At 34.2% G+C, this 13,780-nt stretch overlaps 1 protein-coding gene across 1 annotated transcript in view; it reads left to right on the top strand.

Moving 5' to 3' along the window:
• esama (endothelial cell adhesion molecule a) overlaps positions 1 to 13,780 on the top strand; it is a 132,509-nt gene that overhangs the window by 49,506 nt on the left and 69,223 nt on the right. The window lies entirely within an intron of this gene.

Genomic DNA, 13,780 nt, shown 5'->3' with positions numbered 1-13,780 from the left:
ATAAACCGTACAGTTAAAACAATTTAAACTACACTACAACACAATATAGGAGATAAAACTGTGCACTGAGCAAGGAAAAATAAATAGGTAAAATAAAATGAAGCAAGTAGATGTGGATTACTTCAACTAATGTCATTTAATTAATAACCTACAACTGCAACCAAAATAACCAATAGATACATAGATATGTTTATTTGTCCTTATTATTTGTCCACATACCATATAGCCATGAGAATACAGTACATCACTGACAAGCAAATGACATGACACAAACCTAAACACAGCAATTTCACACCATATACTACCACACACAGATCCATTTAACACATTACAATCTTTTTAATGGTTTATTCAGTTCTGTTATTGCATTTGGATTTGCAGATTGTTAACAACATCAGAAATCTTAGTCAAATGAATAAAGTTCATTTACAAGTTTTTCTGACCTGCAGTGTCTGGGAATAGGAGAAAAGAAGTTAAAGCCCCTTTGCAATATTTTGGGATTAGAATCACATAATTTTCAGGGAAGGTGTTTTTTTTTTCACTCTCTATTTATGATTTTTTGTTTTGTTTTGACAGATTAAAAAGAAACCCCAAAACAAACAGGTCATGAGGTCAAGGGGGTTACAAAGACCGCATTGCTTAGACAAACAACACTTTTTTTTTTTTTTACACTTAATGGTTTACAAATTTGTCTCACAGGTTATGTAAGCGTGCCATTTGGTTGTTTTAAAGATTCCACTCTCTAAAACTAGTTTCTGGTGTTTTGAACCTTATTCCTGGAAAGATCATTCAGTTCCACTCGCCTCTATTTTTATATTAAACGACACTTGGAGCTGTTTTAGCTTGTTTTTGCCACCTCTGTATGTATGTGTGTGTGACTGCTGCCTTATTTGATGGAATCATGTTACAAATGTGGGTGTAAATATGTCGTGCTCAGTTATCTGGCAAATGAGATCTTGATTACAGTGAGATATTACTAAATAAAGACAGAACATATTAGGAAATTTCGCCAACAGTACTGAGAAATAAAAGCAGCAAAAACACTTAACAATATGGGTTTAGTGTTTGATGTGAAGCTAAACCACTAGGTGTTGTGTTTCCACTCAGCAGATGCTTCCAAGTGGAAGAAATGAAACTGTCAGACTCGGTGAATGTGCATCTCTAAACTGGTTTAACAGTAATAAGAAGAAACAGCAGAAGCGTATCAGCGCTATCGCTAATGCTAACATAGCTCCATAGGCACTTCACCTAGGACTTTTCCTTTTACAAGAAAGGTTTTACTTGCCTTTTTTCATAGGTTGAAATTATTATTATTATTATTTTTTTTAGGGTCAATGGAAAAGCGACTACTGTCTTGTAATGTGTGCAGAAATGACCAAAAATAGTCACTTGCCCGATAGAGGGTTAATACTCACAGCACCTAGCATTAGCAATTAGCTTCAGCACGTTAGCTCATGCACAGACATGCTCAAGGGCTCTGGCAGATAGGATGAAACTACATACACTTGGTTTTTAATGAGGGGGGCAAGAGAACAGGCAAATTAACCCTTTCATGCATAGTGGTCACCACAGTGGACAGCTACTCTCCAGCTGTTCTCTTATATATTTATGGATTTTGTTGTTTTAGTTGCATATCAGCCGACACAGTGGACACTTATGCATCACCCCATCCACTGCAATTCATACTGTTTTTGTAATTTTGCTGTTCTTGATAAACCTGATCCGCAGTAACATGCTTTAAATCAGTTGCTAATTGTTATTAGTCTGTAATTAACAGTTTTCTTAATCAAAAAGTTGTTTTGTTTTGTTTTTTTTGCATATTATCTTCATGAAGCGAGTAATAACTAGTATTAGAGTATGTTAAAATGCGAGAAAACATCAGATTATCTGCATGAAAAATGTTTTTGTTCCATAGTTTTTCCTCTTCCAACTCCTTTTCGAGTGTAGATGAATGACTTTGGAATTTTGAATTTGCATGTATTCTGTAAATGCTCGAAATAAACAAAAAATAACGAATGAATGAACAGTTTTCACGCAGTATATGACTTTCTGATGATGGGTTTTAAATACATGTTTCTTTGCTTCAGAAATTATGCATGGTGTCCAGTTGAGTGGATGTGTTTGTAACTCTATGAAAAACAGGTTCATAAAAAAAACAAAAAAAAAACAAACCATCAATTGCATTGTTTTTTTAAATGCCGAAAGAGGAATGAAAACACTCAGAAAAAAAATCTCGACTAAGGTTTTCATAATTCATGCATACAAGGGTTAAACTCCATCTCGGAATGACACATGTAACCCTTTTGTTTAGAGGTGGAAGTGCTAACCACTGCTCCACTGCACCGCCCATTTGACCCAGTGATTAGTCCAAACCCATTTCAGCTTTTGTACCTGAAACCGACCGAACCCCATGAGCCAAGCAGCGACTGACAGACCAACTCTGGATTATCTCAGTCTCTTCTTGACTTTCTACAAATATCTCATATTCCATGTATATTACGACCAATTTGCTCAAAGTATCGTCCAATTAACCTTTATACTGCATGTGTGTGTGAAGGCGTGAATGAAAAGTCAATGAATTCATATGAGAAAATGATGCATCATTAGTTTGTAGCTGCACTCGATTTACACTATAATTGCAGATGAAATGGTAATGTGGGTTTATGGTTGAATGGCTGAAGTAAACAGTTATTTTAACAACATTTTACACATCACTGGTGTTGATGGATTCTTTCATGGGTAGAGTTTTACCACCGGTGTCAAAAATACGGCACGGGGGCCAAATCTTGCTGGCAAAGGGTCCAGTCCGGCCCCTGGGATCAATTTGTGAAATGCAAAAATTACACTAAGATATTAACAATGCTTTTAGTTCAGGTTCTACATTCAGACCAATTCAGTCTCAAGTGGGCGGGATTCAATTGAATACTATCACAATAACATATAAATAATGACAACTCCAAATTTTTCTCTTCGTAAATGTAAATATTTTCATGTATTTACACTAAAATAAAGTATAATTTCGCAAAAAATTTGAATAACTTGAACAAATGTGAACAACCTGAAATATCTTAAGTTATAAGTTATAATGTACATTCGCAAATGATAAACTGAGGCATAATATTGTTAAAATTACACTTATTTTTTCAGTTTGTTCATGTTATTCACATCTTTTGAAAGGATAATTTGTAGATGTAAACCTTTTCATAATGTAAATTTACTTTTTTCGATCTAAAACATAGAGAAAAGTTTGGAGTTGACATTATTTATATATTATTATGTTATTATTTGCCTGGTTCGGCCCACTGCAGATCTAATTTAGCTGAATGTGGCCCCTGAACTAAAATGAGTTTGACACCCCTGACCTAAGGTATGAATAACTACATTTTAATTAGATATGCCCCATTATGTGTGGTGATATTTTTAAGAAAATTAGCAATGTTTATTCAGAAGTTAAGTTGTTTTGCAGATTTTTTTTTTTTAATGCCTGGATCAGCCTTTGAAACATCCACAAGTGTTCATTTTTGATTCAATCCTCATATTGCAGACAAATAAAATGGAATCTTCCTTTGTCTTTTGTTCACACGTGTAACTGAAAATAGTTCATTCAATAAAACCTTCCTAGTGTTGATATTCAAATGATTTTTACATCTGCAATCATGCATTTTTTTCTGTTTGTTCCCACGTTTGATTTATTCTGAGTAAAACCTGCTGATAAAGATGCAAGGAAATTGGAAGAGAGAGATGGGAAAAAAAAGCACAGGGAGATAGTGAAATAAAACTGAAATCACAGAGACACAAGAAAGATGGGAGTGGTCTATCTCTGTAGCGTTGCAGATTAGGCGGGAATGATTGCGCGTTTGCGTGCATGCTAGGATGTGTGTTTTCGAGCACGCCTTTCTTGCTTATGTGTGTGTTTGTGCGTTACATCCTAGCCTACTTCCTCTTTCCCCTCCTGACATTCCACTTCCCGTCACAGTGGCCTGCCGCTCCCAGATAAGGCTTTCCAGTACATTCCTCCTTCCTGTCGTCGCTCTCCCTTCCATCCACCACCAATTCCATCCCGCTGTGATCAATCCTACCGATAACACTTTGCCACCAAACTAAATAAATACTGTCTTGTCCACATCTCAATAGAGAGGGACAAGTCTGGTGATGAATAACAGCTTATGTTATTGTAAAAAAAAAAAAAAAAAAAGTTCCGCAGGAGATTATGTGAAGAATGACACATGGAGAAGCCGCTCAGCAAGTACTGATCAATATTTCTTAACCTCCTGTGGGTGTGTTAACCCTTAACAGTCACATCCAGTGACGCTTGATATGTAATAATACTACATATGATGTTATGAGGTCATTTTATTGTATTGTAAATGAAATTACATTCTGAATAATACATTTGACAAAAAAGGTTCATCTTTCTCCTGTTTTTTAACCTTTATTCACATTTTAAATCAGGGGTCTCAAACATGTGGCCCGTGGCCAAAGGTTCCAGTTTGGCCCATGAGATGTTTTTGCAAAGTCAAAAATTCCACAGTCTTGAATTGAATTAAGCAAAAAAAAAAAAAAAAAAAAAAAAAAAGGCTTGAATTAAGGAAAAAATGTTGAATTAAGCAAAAAAAAATAAAAAAAAAAAAATCTTCAATTAAGTAAAAAAAATCTTGAATTAAACCAAAAAAAATCTTGAATTAAGCCAAAAAAATTTAAATTTAGTAAAAAATCTTGAATTGACAACTTCAAATTTGTTTTCTTTGTTTTAGTGCAAAAAATAATATTAAATTATGAAAATATTTACATTTACAAACTATCCTGTAACAATAAAATGTGAATAGCTTGAACAAATATGAACAACCTGAAATGTCTAAAAAAAAAAATTAAGCACAATTTCAACAATTTTCTGCCTGTTACTCAGTGTGCCTTTAGTGTCTTTGTAGACGTGATCCATAATGCACATGTAGAAATGATAAACTGAGGCATAATATTGTTAAAATTGCACTTATTTTTCATAAGAAATTTCAGTTTTTTTCAGGTTATTCACATCGTTTTTGTTTGCATAGTTTATAAAAATAACATTTTCATAATTTAATGCTTTTTTTTTCTTTACACTAAAACAAAGATGTGGAGTTGTCATTATTTATATGTTAGTATGTTGTTATTTTACTGGTCCGGCCCGCTTCAGATCAAATCGGGCTGAATGTGGCCCCTGAAGGAAAATGAGTTTTAGACCCCTGTTTTAAATGGATGGTTTCTGCTTTGTATGCATTTTTTGTAATTATATATTATACATATATACAATCAATAATATGATTTTGTATATTTATGCGATTTTATGCCGTCATTTGTATTTTGTATGGATCAGATGACAGCTTTGTATCAGAGTTGTATTATTTGTTTTTACCATTGCAGCTGCAGTGCTCACTATTGCTTAAGGCATATTTCTGTATTGGGGCAATAAAAGCTATGTTAATCTTAATTTTATTTTGTTACATAATTTATTGAAGAAAACTGAAAATATGAATGAGACACTTGGTGAAAATAGAATGACAGACAACATTTATACTCAAAAACTACACCACATAATATTTTCTATTATTTAATTCATATATTCCACTAGTTTTGTGGAGCTAAAAGTTTGATAAACCTATTTCAATTACCAAAACACTTCATCCACATGAGGGAAGGTGTGTTTTCACAAGAGTTTTGAACATTTTTACGAATCTGACTTGCTGAATTATCTCTTTCTACAGTGTTCTAAGACAAAAATAAGCCTGTGTTTTGATAAAGATGAGATTTTTCTGAACATTCTGATATGAAACACTTGGGTATTATGTTATTTGCAAGTACCTTAAAGCACTGTATGACTTTCATCACAATTTTTTTTTCAAATGTGTAAAACTTGAGTGAGTGCCTAATTATCACTAATCCATTATTCTTTCTGTGCTTATGCACCTGAATCACTTCCCTCACTGTGAACAACTTCGGAGATGACTCCATCACAGTCTGCTTGTTTACATAAGAAACCAAAACGTCTCTTGGGCCTTTTTGGAAACTTTGTTGCAAAGTGCATTGTGGGAATGGGAATTCCACGCAGCAGCAATTTCACTGTCTCTTCTTGAGTGTTGAACCCAAATGTGGCCTTTCTCTCCATCCATTGACTAGACTCATTCTTTAAACCAGTGGTTCCCAACCTTTTTTGGCTCATGACCCCATTTTAACATCACAAATTTCTGGCGACCCCACACATTTAAAACGGAGACTTTTGTATTGCTAAAATTAATTTGTTTTTGATCATGTAATAGTTTACTATAGTATGTTGAAAATAAACATTAAATTTAGATGGCATTTAGTCTATATAATGTATATTATTATGGACGGAGGCAGAAAAGCCAGGTGAAGATTACTGCACAATTTGATTTTCCTTGGTCAGGATATGTACAGTCAGTCCAGCTTGGATTTACAAGGCTGACAATTAATACTGAACAAACAATAACTCAAACTATGAATTATGAAAGAGCTGCAGCATCTGAAACCGACCACAATGAACATTTGAAAGATAAACAGTACCACAGTGCTTCAGTTTCACCTTCAGAGTTTGTCATGTCTTTTATGATTTGTGATTGTCTCTCTCAACGCACCATATATTTTTTCTTAGGAAGTTTTTTGTTTTTTAAATTTGTATCAATTATTAGAAATTTCAATGATTAGAAATTTGGGGTCCTGACCCCAAGATTGAAAAACGCTGCTTTAAAACAAAGTTGGTGGATTGGAGAATTTTATGTTGCAGCGATCTCGCTCGTTTTCTTGCCAAATCTGTGAGAAACTGCTTTTGCTTGGTCGCCATTCCCATAATGCAGTTCGTGACAAAATTTCCAACAAGGCCCGAGTGACGTTTCGGTTTGCTATGTAAACAAGCGGACTGTGTTTATGATGGAGCATGGAAAGACTTATGGATCAGTAGTCACTTTTCCATTGGACGTCTATGCAAAACTTTACCGGTATTTACTAAATGGCAAAAAAACAGAAGTGCGTAATGTCAGTTTTTCCACTAAATCACAAATGCGATGGTTTGTTTATTTATTATCATGAGATGACACAAGAGGTCATTCCATAAACATGGCGACAAACGTAAATATGGTGTTGATTTACAGATATATTCATTATTATTGTATATCACCCCTCTATCTCGTACTAAATTAAAAAATGATTGGGTTTCCTGGTGTGTCCACACGTACCGCGACATATTTCTTCTTCGCTTATTGTTACATACGTGAACATCCGGTTTTTTAATTCACCTGACTTTAGTTGCGAAAAAAGGTCTTTCCATTGCAGTTTTGCGTGATATACCATTTGCACTACACCTGAAAAACCACCTTTTGCCAGCGCAAAAACTTTTAATCGAAAAATGAGACTTTTGGCAAAATTGTCATTTTTCCATTAGGTAAATTTCTATGCGCAAGTTATATTTGCGCAATTTGAGGGTCAATGGAAAAGCGACTAGTAATAATAAGGCTATCACTCAGGTTTTACAAATTTGAAAAAAATTTGTGATGAGTCATACGCTGCTTTAAAACTGTGAAATTAAGAAAGTATGTGAAAATAATAAAATAGCCTTAGACCTGTGAAGGTTATGTTGAACTGAAAGCGGACTACTCTCCAGTTCAGCCAGAAGCGCAGCAAACAATTGTTAATTTAGTGTGTCGCCAGCACCACGCCCATCCTTCCTGCAACTGGATCCCTGCTGTGGTGGCTGGTGGGGGGGGCAGTGATGGTCTGAATTCATGGAAAGAGTGTGTGACTTTCTGTCTCCTGTTTCTACTCTGCCGTACATGAGCATACAGGTGCTTGGTAACTGGAGTCGGACCCCATTGTCCATTGTCCTGGGGGATTCTGGGTCGTGGACAAGCTGCAACTCGTACAAAGCCTTTATTTAGAAAATGCGAGGCCTTACCTGGAAGCGAGTAGTATTTAGCAGTGGATCAAACAAGAGCTGCTTCTTCTAAGAAACTGTGTAACTGAGAAGTGGGGAGTATTCCTGCATGGGGAAGCTACTTGTGCTACTTTAAAGAAGAGACGATGATCATTATCTAGGAGGCGGCGTGTGTTAGGCTCACTTTGCTCATTACTTGCATACGGGTGCAATTTAAAGCGATAAAAGTACCAGGCTGAAACTGAACTTTTTACACTTAAAATACGTCAGGAATTTTATAATAATGCCAGAAAATGACATTGTGAGTTTGGAGAGTAATTATATCAACCTGCAGACAGAAGGACAGGACTCTGACAAAAGAAATACAAGCCCTAACATATAATATACCTATAATAATACACCTATTAGTACTGCCAAACTGATTTTAAAACTAACACATGGACAATAGAATTGACCTACTAAGGGCTCTTTAGTCAGACTGAACATATCATGTATCAACTGTCGTTTCATAAGATGTGTTTCTTTAGCTTTGGTTGCAAATTGTACCCTTTGCAGCTGAATTTTTTGTATTATTTGGACAATTCTCCTTGCTAACACATTGTTTTTAACCCTCAAAGACTAAAACAGTGCTTGGTATCTAATGATCTAATATGTTTAATAACTTCTGATACACTAATCACATCAATATATATCAATAATTACGGTAAAATACAGTTTGTCATCTTTTTGTGGTCATCAGAAATGACCCATTTGGATGTTCAGAGGCTCTGTAGTGAATGTGAAAACACTGTCATCTTCTATAACACAGGTGTCAAACATGCGGCCCGGGAGCCAAATCTGGCCCGCCAAAGGTTCCATACTGGCCCGTGGAATGAAAGAGCAAAAATTTACCTGAACAGTCAAGGTTGTCAGAATTATTTTGGTTCAGGTTCCACATACAGACCAATGTGATCTACAGTAAAAACAACAACACAATAACCCATAAATAATGACAACTACAAATTTTCTTTGTGAAAAATTGTGGAAAAAATTTCAGTGAAAACAATTTCATTACGCTGTGAAAATATTTACATTTACAAAACTATTCTTTCAAAATAAAATGCAAATAAATACATAAATAAAAACAAAGATGAACCACCCGAAATTTGCAGTTTTAACAATATTCTGCCTGTTACTAAATGTTTTATGCATTTATGGATCCACTGCGATCTGTAGTAGTGTTAATAATAAGAGATGGAATATTGTAGAAATTGTTCAAATTTTAGTTCCAAACTCCAAAATTTTAACAATATTCTGCCTGTTACCAAATATTTATGTAACATTGTGTGTAAATGTACATGTATAAATAATAAGTCGAGGCATAATATTGTTAAAATTGCACTAATTTTTCAAATGAAATTTCTGTTTTTTCAGGTTATTCACATCTTTTTTGTAAAATATAAATATTTTCATAATGTAATTGGGGTTTTTTTGTACTAAAACCAAAAGGAAAAACTTAGATTTGTCATGATATATAGGTTATTAAGTCATTATTTTACTGGTGTGGCCCGCTTAAGATCAAATCGGGCTAAAGATGGCCCCTGAACCAAAATGACACCCCTGTTCTATAACATTGATTCACCAGTAAAACCTGTGGAGTTTGTTAAAAGACAGTGGATGGAGATACTTGTGTTATATTCAGTCATTTATATCTTTGCTGAAAAAGTCAGTTTTTCCTCAGTTTTCTCTGTTTCTAATATAATAACCCTCAACTTTAATCTGAGTTTTAACAAACATCTACATGATCAGTGAATTAAATATAGGAAAATACATGATATAAAACACAAAATAGGGTAATATTATAATAAATGGTGATAAATCACTTAAGAAAGGCTAGAGAGAAAAATTCTGTGAACTGACACAAAAGTAGCACTGGGTCTTTATGGGTTAATCTCATACAGTGTGTGATAAATGGCAGTGGTTGTAAATGCTTATTTTATGTTCAGTTAATGATATGGTTTGTGGAAAAAGTCACTTTTTCTTCAGATTTCTCTATTCTAATATAATACCCTTTGAATTTACTTTGAGAACCATAAAAATAGTGCCAGGTCTTTAAGGGTTAATATTTATGTCATACTATGTAATTACGGACATGATGAGGAAGATGTCACCCGTATCTCCTCCATTAAATCGTCAATACAACCAATTTACATAGGGATATGAAAAGAATGCTAGTCATTAACATATGCTTTTAAGAATGAATGAATGAAATCAGGGGAAAAGCATGCTCACATGTTCTAATGTAAATTTAGAACAGTGTTTTTTATTGTTATTATGTTTGCTGCTTTTACTGTTAGAGTATTATACTGTATATGTACCTTTAATAAATCTATTTTAAAGGAATATTTGTGCAGTATAGTCTAAATGGATCATCTATTTATCTTGTCGCACTTATTTTTTCTTGCATAAAGCATGTAACAAAATAGGTTTAACATATTTTTGATTGCCCCAATATGGAAATAGCACCATATTGTAGCTTCAATGGTAAACACAACTAATACAGTTATAGTGAGCAGCAGTAAATACAGATGATGGCTTAAAATTTGTTAAATATACATAAATATGTGCAATGTTCTCATGTGCAATATCCTTATGTGCAATTCGTGGATAGTATTTTTTCTTTTTTTTTAGATATTTGTTGCAAGTCACCGTGTTATTGCCTTTTATATTTTTTTTACACTGCTTTTATATCTTATACTTTTATACTGTTTATATCTTTGACTTTTATTTGATTTTAATTCATATGTATCTGAATGTGTACAAATGGCAAATAAAACTATCTATCTATCTATCTATCTATCTATCTATAGTAACAAAATATTCCATATATAATCACGTAAATATGAAGTATAAAGTACAAACTATCAATGGAAATGCGCATAAAGGTTAAACAAAAGGAGAAAGATGAAGCGTTTTTATCAAATATTAATTCAGAATGTAATTTCCATAAGGTCATTTTTTATAAAAATGAAAATGTGCTCTGTTATGAGCCATCATTATGTGGATGAACTGGTCAAATTCCACATCTGTATCTTCTAACACCTTAAAAATGAAACTTATTTAAAACCGACTGAGTCTCGAGTTCATTTCCTTGCCCGGTGAAGTGGAGAAAGTCGTTCTCATTTCTCGTCGTACTCCGTTCGGTCTTTATTATCTCCCATGTGTCCAGAGCAGAGCGGTCGGTCTGTCCACGCTGACAGAACGGATCACATCACACCCGTTCTCACGTAACCTCTTGGGTTACCTGTTGGTTTCAGACCGGACTGTATGATCGTAAAGTACTGATTCTACCCGACTGTTCACCCTGACTCCGACATACCATTTAAGAAAAGACAGAGTAAATGTATTTCACCTCTGATGTAACCTCACAGGACCCTTGGATATAGTACACTTTAATATTATATGTAACCTCTTCTCAGTCCATGTTGTTACGTGTCGTTTCTCCACTTCATCATCATGTTCACCACAGTTTTTCTTTTTCTTTCTTTTTTTAATGTGAAGATTTATTAAAACTCCAGTTTGTGTGTATCTAGTGATGGGAGAATTCTGCTTATTGATATCTTCTTTGTTGCGCATGTGTGATGACGTCACATGTACGCTGCGTTGTTTTGGTTTAGAATGTAGCCATTATGGTGTCGAGGCATAAACGCTCCAAAGTACGGCTATATTTCAGGTGTAAAGATGACACCAGGGCCACTTGTAACACTTGCAAAGGTTCCATTTCTTCAAATCCCATCAGTAAGTTAAAACATTTGTCCACACAGCATGCAGTTCATTTGCAGGAATGTCAAGTGTTTGATATGCTGCTTAGCGACACTTGTGAATCTAGCGCAAGGTTATAATAGTTTTGGATTTTTCATTATAGTTTAGTTTTATTTAGTTTTGACTTTTTTTTCTAATTCAGTTAGTTTTAATTAGTTTTTAGAGCAGGTTTGCTAGTTTTTATTAGTTTTCATTTTTTTCTAAATGCTTAGTTTTAGTTTCGTTTCTAGTATTAATTTTACTTTTTTCATATTTTTTTATCTTCCTTGCTGTTGTATTCACATACAGGACTCTGCTGCTCTCTCCCAACTTTAGCTCTATGTTGACAGGTAGAGTGGGGACCAGAAGACGACTAAACGACAAGTGACGAGAAGTGACAGACCGTGAAGTGTCATATGGTGCCACTAGCTAAAATTGCTAGAGCAAAATAAATCGATTTCATATCAATCCGACATTGACAAAGACGAAAATGAAGGGAATATTATCCATAATTTTTATGTTTTAGTTAGCTTTCTAAGCACACAACACAGTTTCAGTTAGTTATCGTTTTTTCTTTTAATTATAGTTTTTGTGTCCACACATACAGCAACTGTTTTTTCTTCGCTTGTTTTAACGTCCGTCAACGTCTGTTTTTTTAATTCACCTGACTCTAGTTGCGGAAAAAGGTCTTTCCATTGCAGTTTTGCATGATATACCATTTGTGCTATGCCCGAAAAACCACCTCTCTCCGGTGCAAAAAACTTTTGAACAAAAAATGAGACTTTTGGCAAAATTGTCGTTTTTTCCATTAAGTAAATTTTTATGCTCAAGTTATATTTACACAATTTGAGGGTCAATGGAAAAGCAACTAGTGTTTCCCTGTGAAGGAGATGCAGGAGCCTTAAAACCTTCACTAGTCCACTGAACAGCTGTTTGTCTTTTACACTCTGAACTCTGAACGTAAACAGGGTGAGGAGGAAACACTTCCTGCTGTGACATACATTCTGCTAAATCATTTATGTAAATATGTACGTTAATACACATCTATTAAGAACATACATCTAATTATCTTCATACACACCAATAGTTATATTTACATTTAAATGTAGTATACAGCACGGTTCAAAAGTCTTATTCCAACTTTATCTTTGTTTTTTTAGGGTTAAAATTAGCATAGATATGCATTTCTCATTCTCTTTTGTTCCGATACAACAAAATACTGGAAATATGTGCACAGCCTTAAAAGACAGAACTAAATAGGTTATAAAGGTTAAAGCTACTGTTTAGTTTGACCTCTGATCCCATGACAAGAAGCAGCACAAACAATGAGAAACATCTGACATGTGTTGAATGGAAGTTTTTTCCCCTGAAACTTTCATTTTTTCTGTTGTACGTACTTCACATGTAACTAGATTTGAGCTTTATACAGAGACTGACAAATGCATATGGTCACTAGAACTTAATTAAACCAACAAACTTTTGCACAATACTAAATACAGTCATGGAAAAAATTATTAGACCACCCGTGTTTTCTTCAATTTCTTGTTCATTTTAATGCCTGGTACAACTAAAGGGACGTTTCTTTGGACAAATATAATGATAACAACAAAAATAGCTCATAAGAGTTTAATTTCAGAGCTGATATCTATCCATTTTTAATGGTTTTCTTGATAATAACCAAAATCACTTAAGTTCTTACATCAATATGGCATTGTACTGATACAAACAGTGCTTTAAGGCATTCCATGTTCTCTTTTCTGTCTGGTTTAGTAACATGATACACACAGGAGTTAGTACTTGATTGCAGTGCATATATTGTTTTTGACAACTTTTGATGGTCTAATAATTTTTTTTGCGACTGCATTTTCCTATTATTGAGCAAAAAAAAAAAAAAAAAAACCTGTAGAAGGCTAGAATGTACATCTAATTTCTGGTATTTTTTTTCCTCCTGCAGCTTTAATAACAAATTTACTTAAAAATGAGACCAGGACACAATGATTTGTTAATTTAAAAAAGTGGATTCTCAGCAAAATTCTGCAAAGGCGACCAGTGTGATATGCAAGTGTGGTCCCACCAGAT

The sequence above is a fragment of the Sphaeramia orbicularis genome, chromosome 14 (genome assembly GCF_902148855.1).
Source record: "Sphaeramia orbicularis chromosome 14, fSphaOr1.1, whole genome shotgun sequence".
NCBI classification, from domain to species: Eukaryota; Metazoa; Chordata; class Actinopteri; order Kurtiformes; family Apogonidae; genus Sphaeramia; species Sphaeramia orbicularis.
Note: the sequence above shows the minus strand (reverse complement) of the source record. Positions and strands in the feature narration are given on the sequence as shown.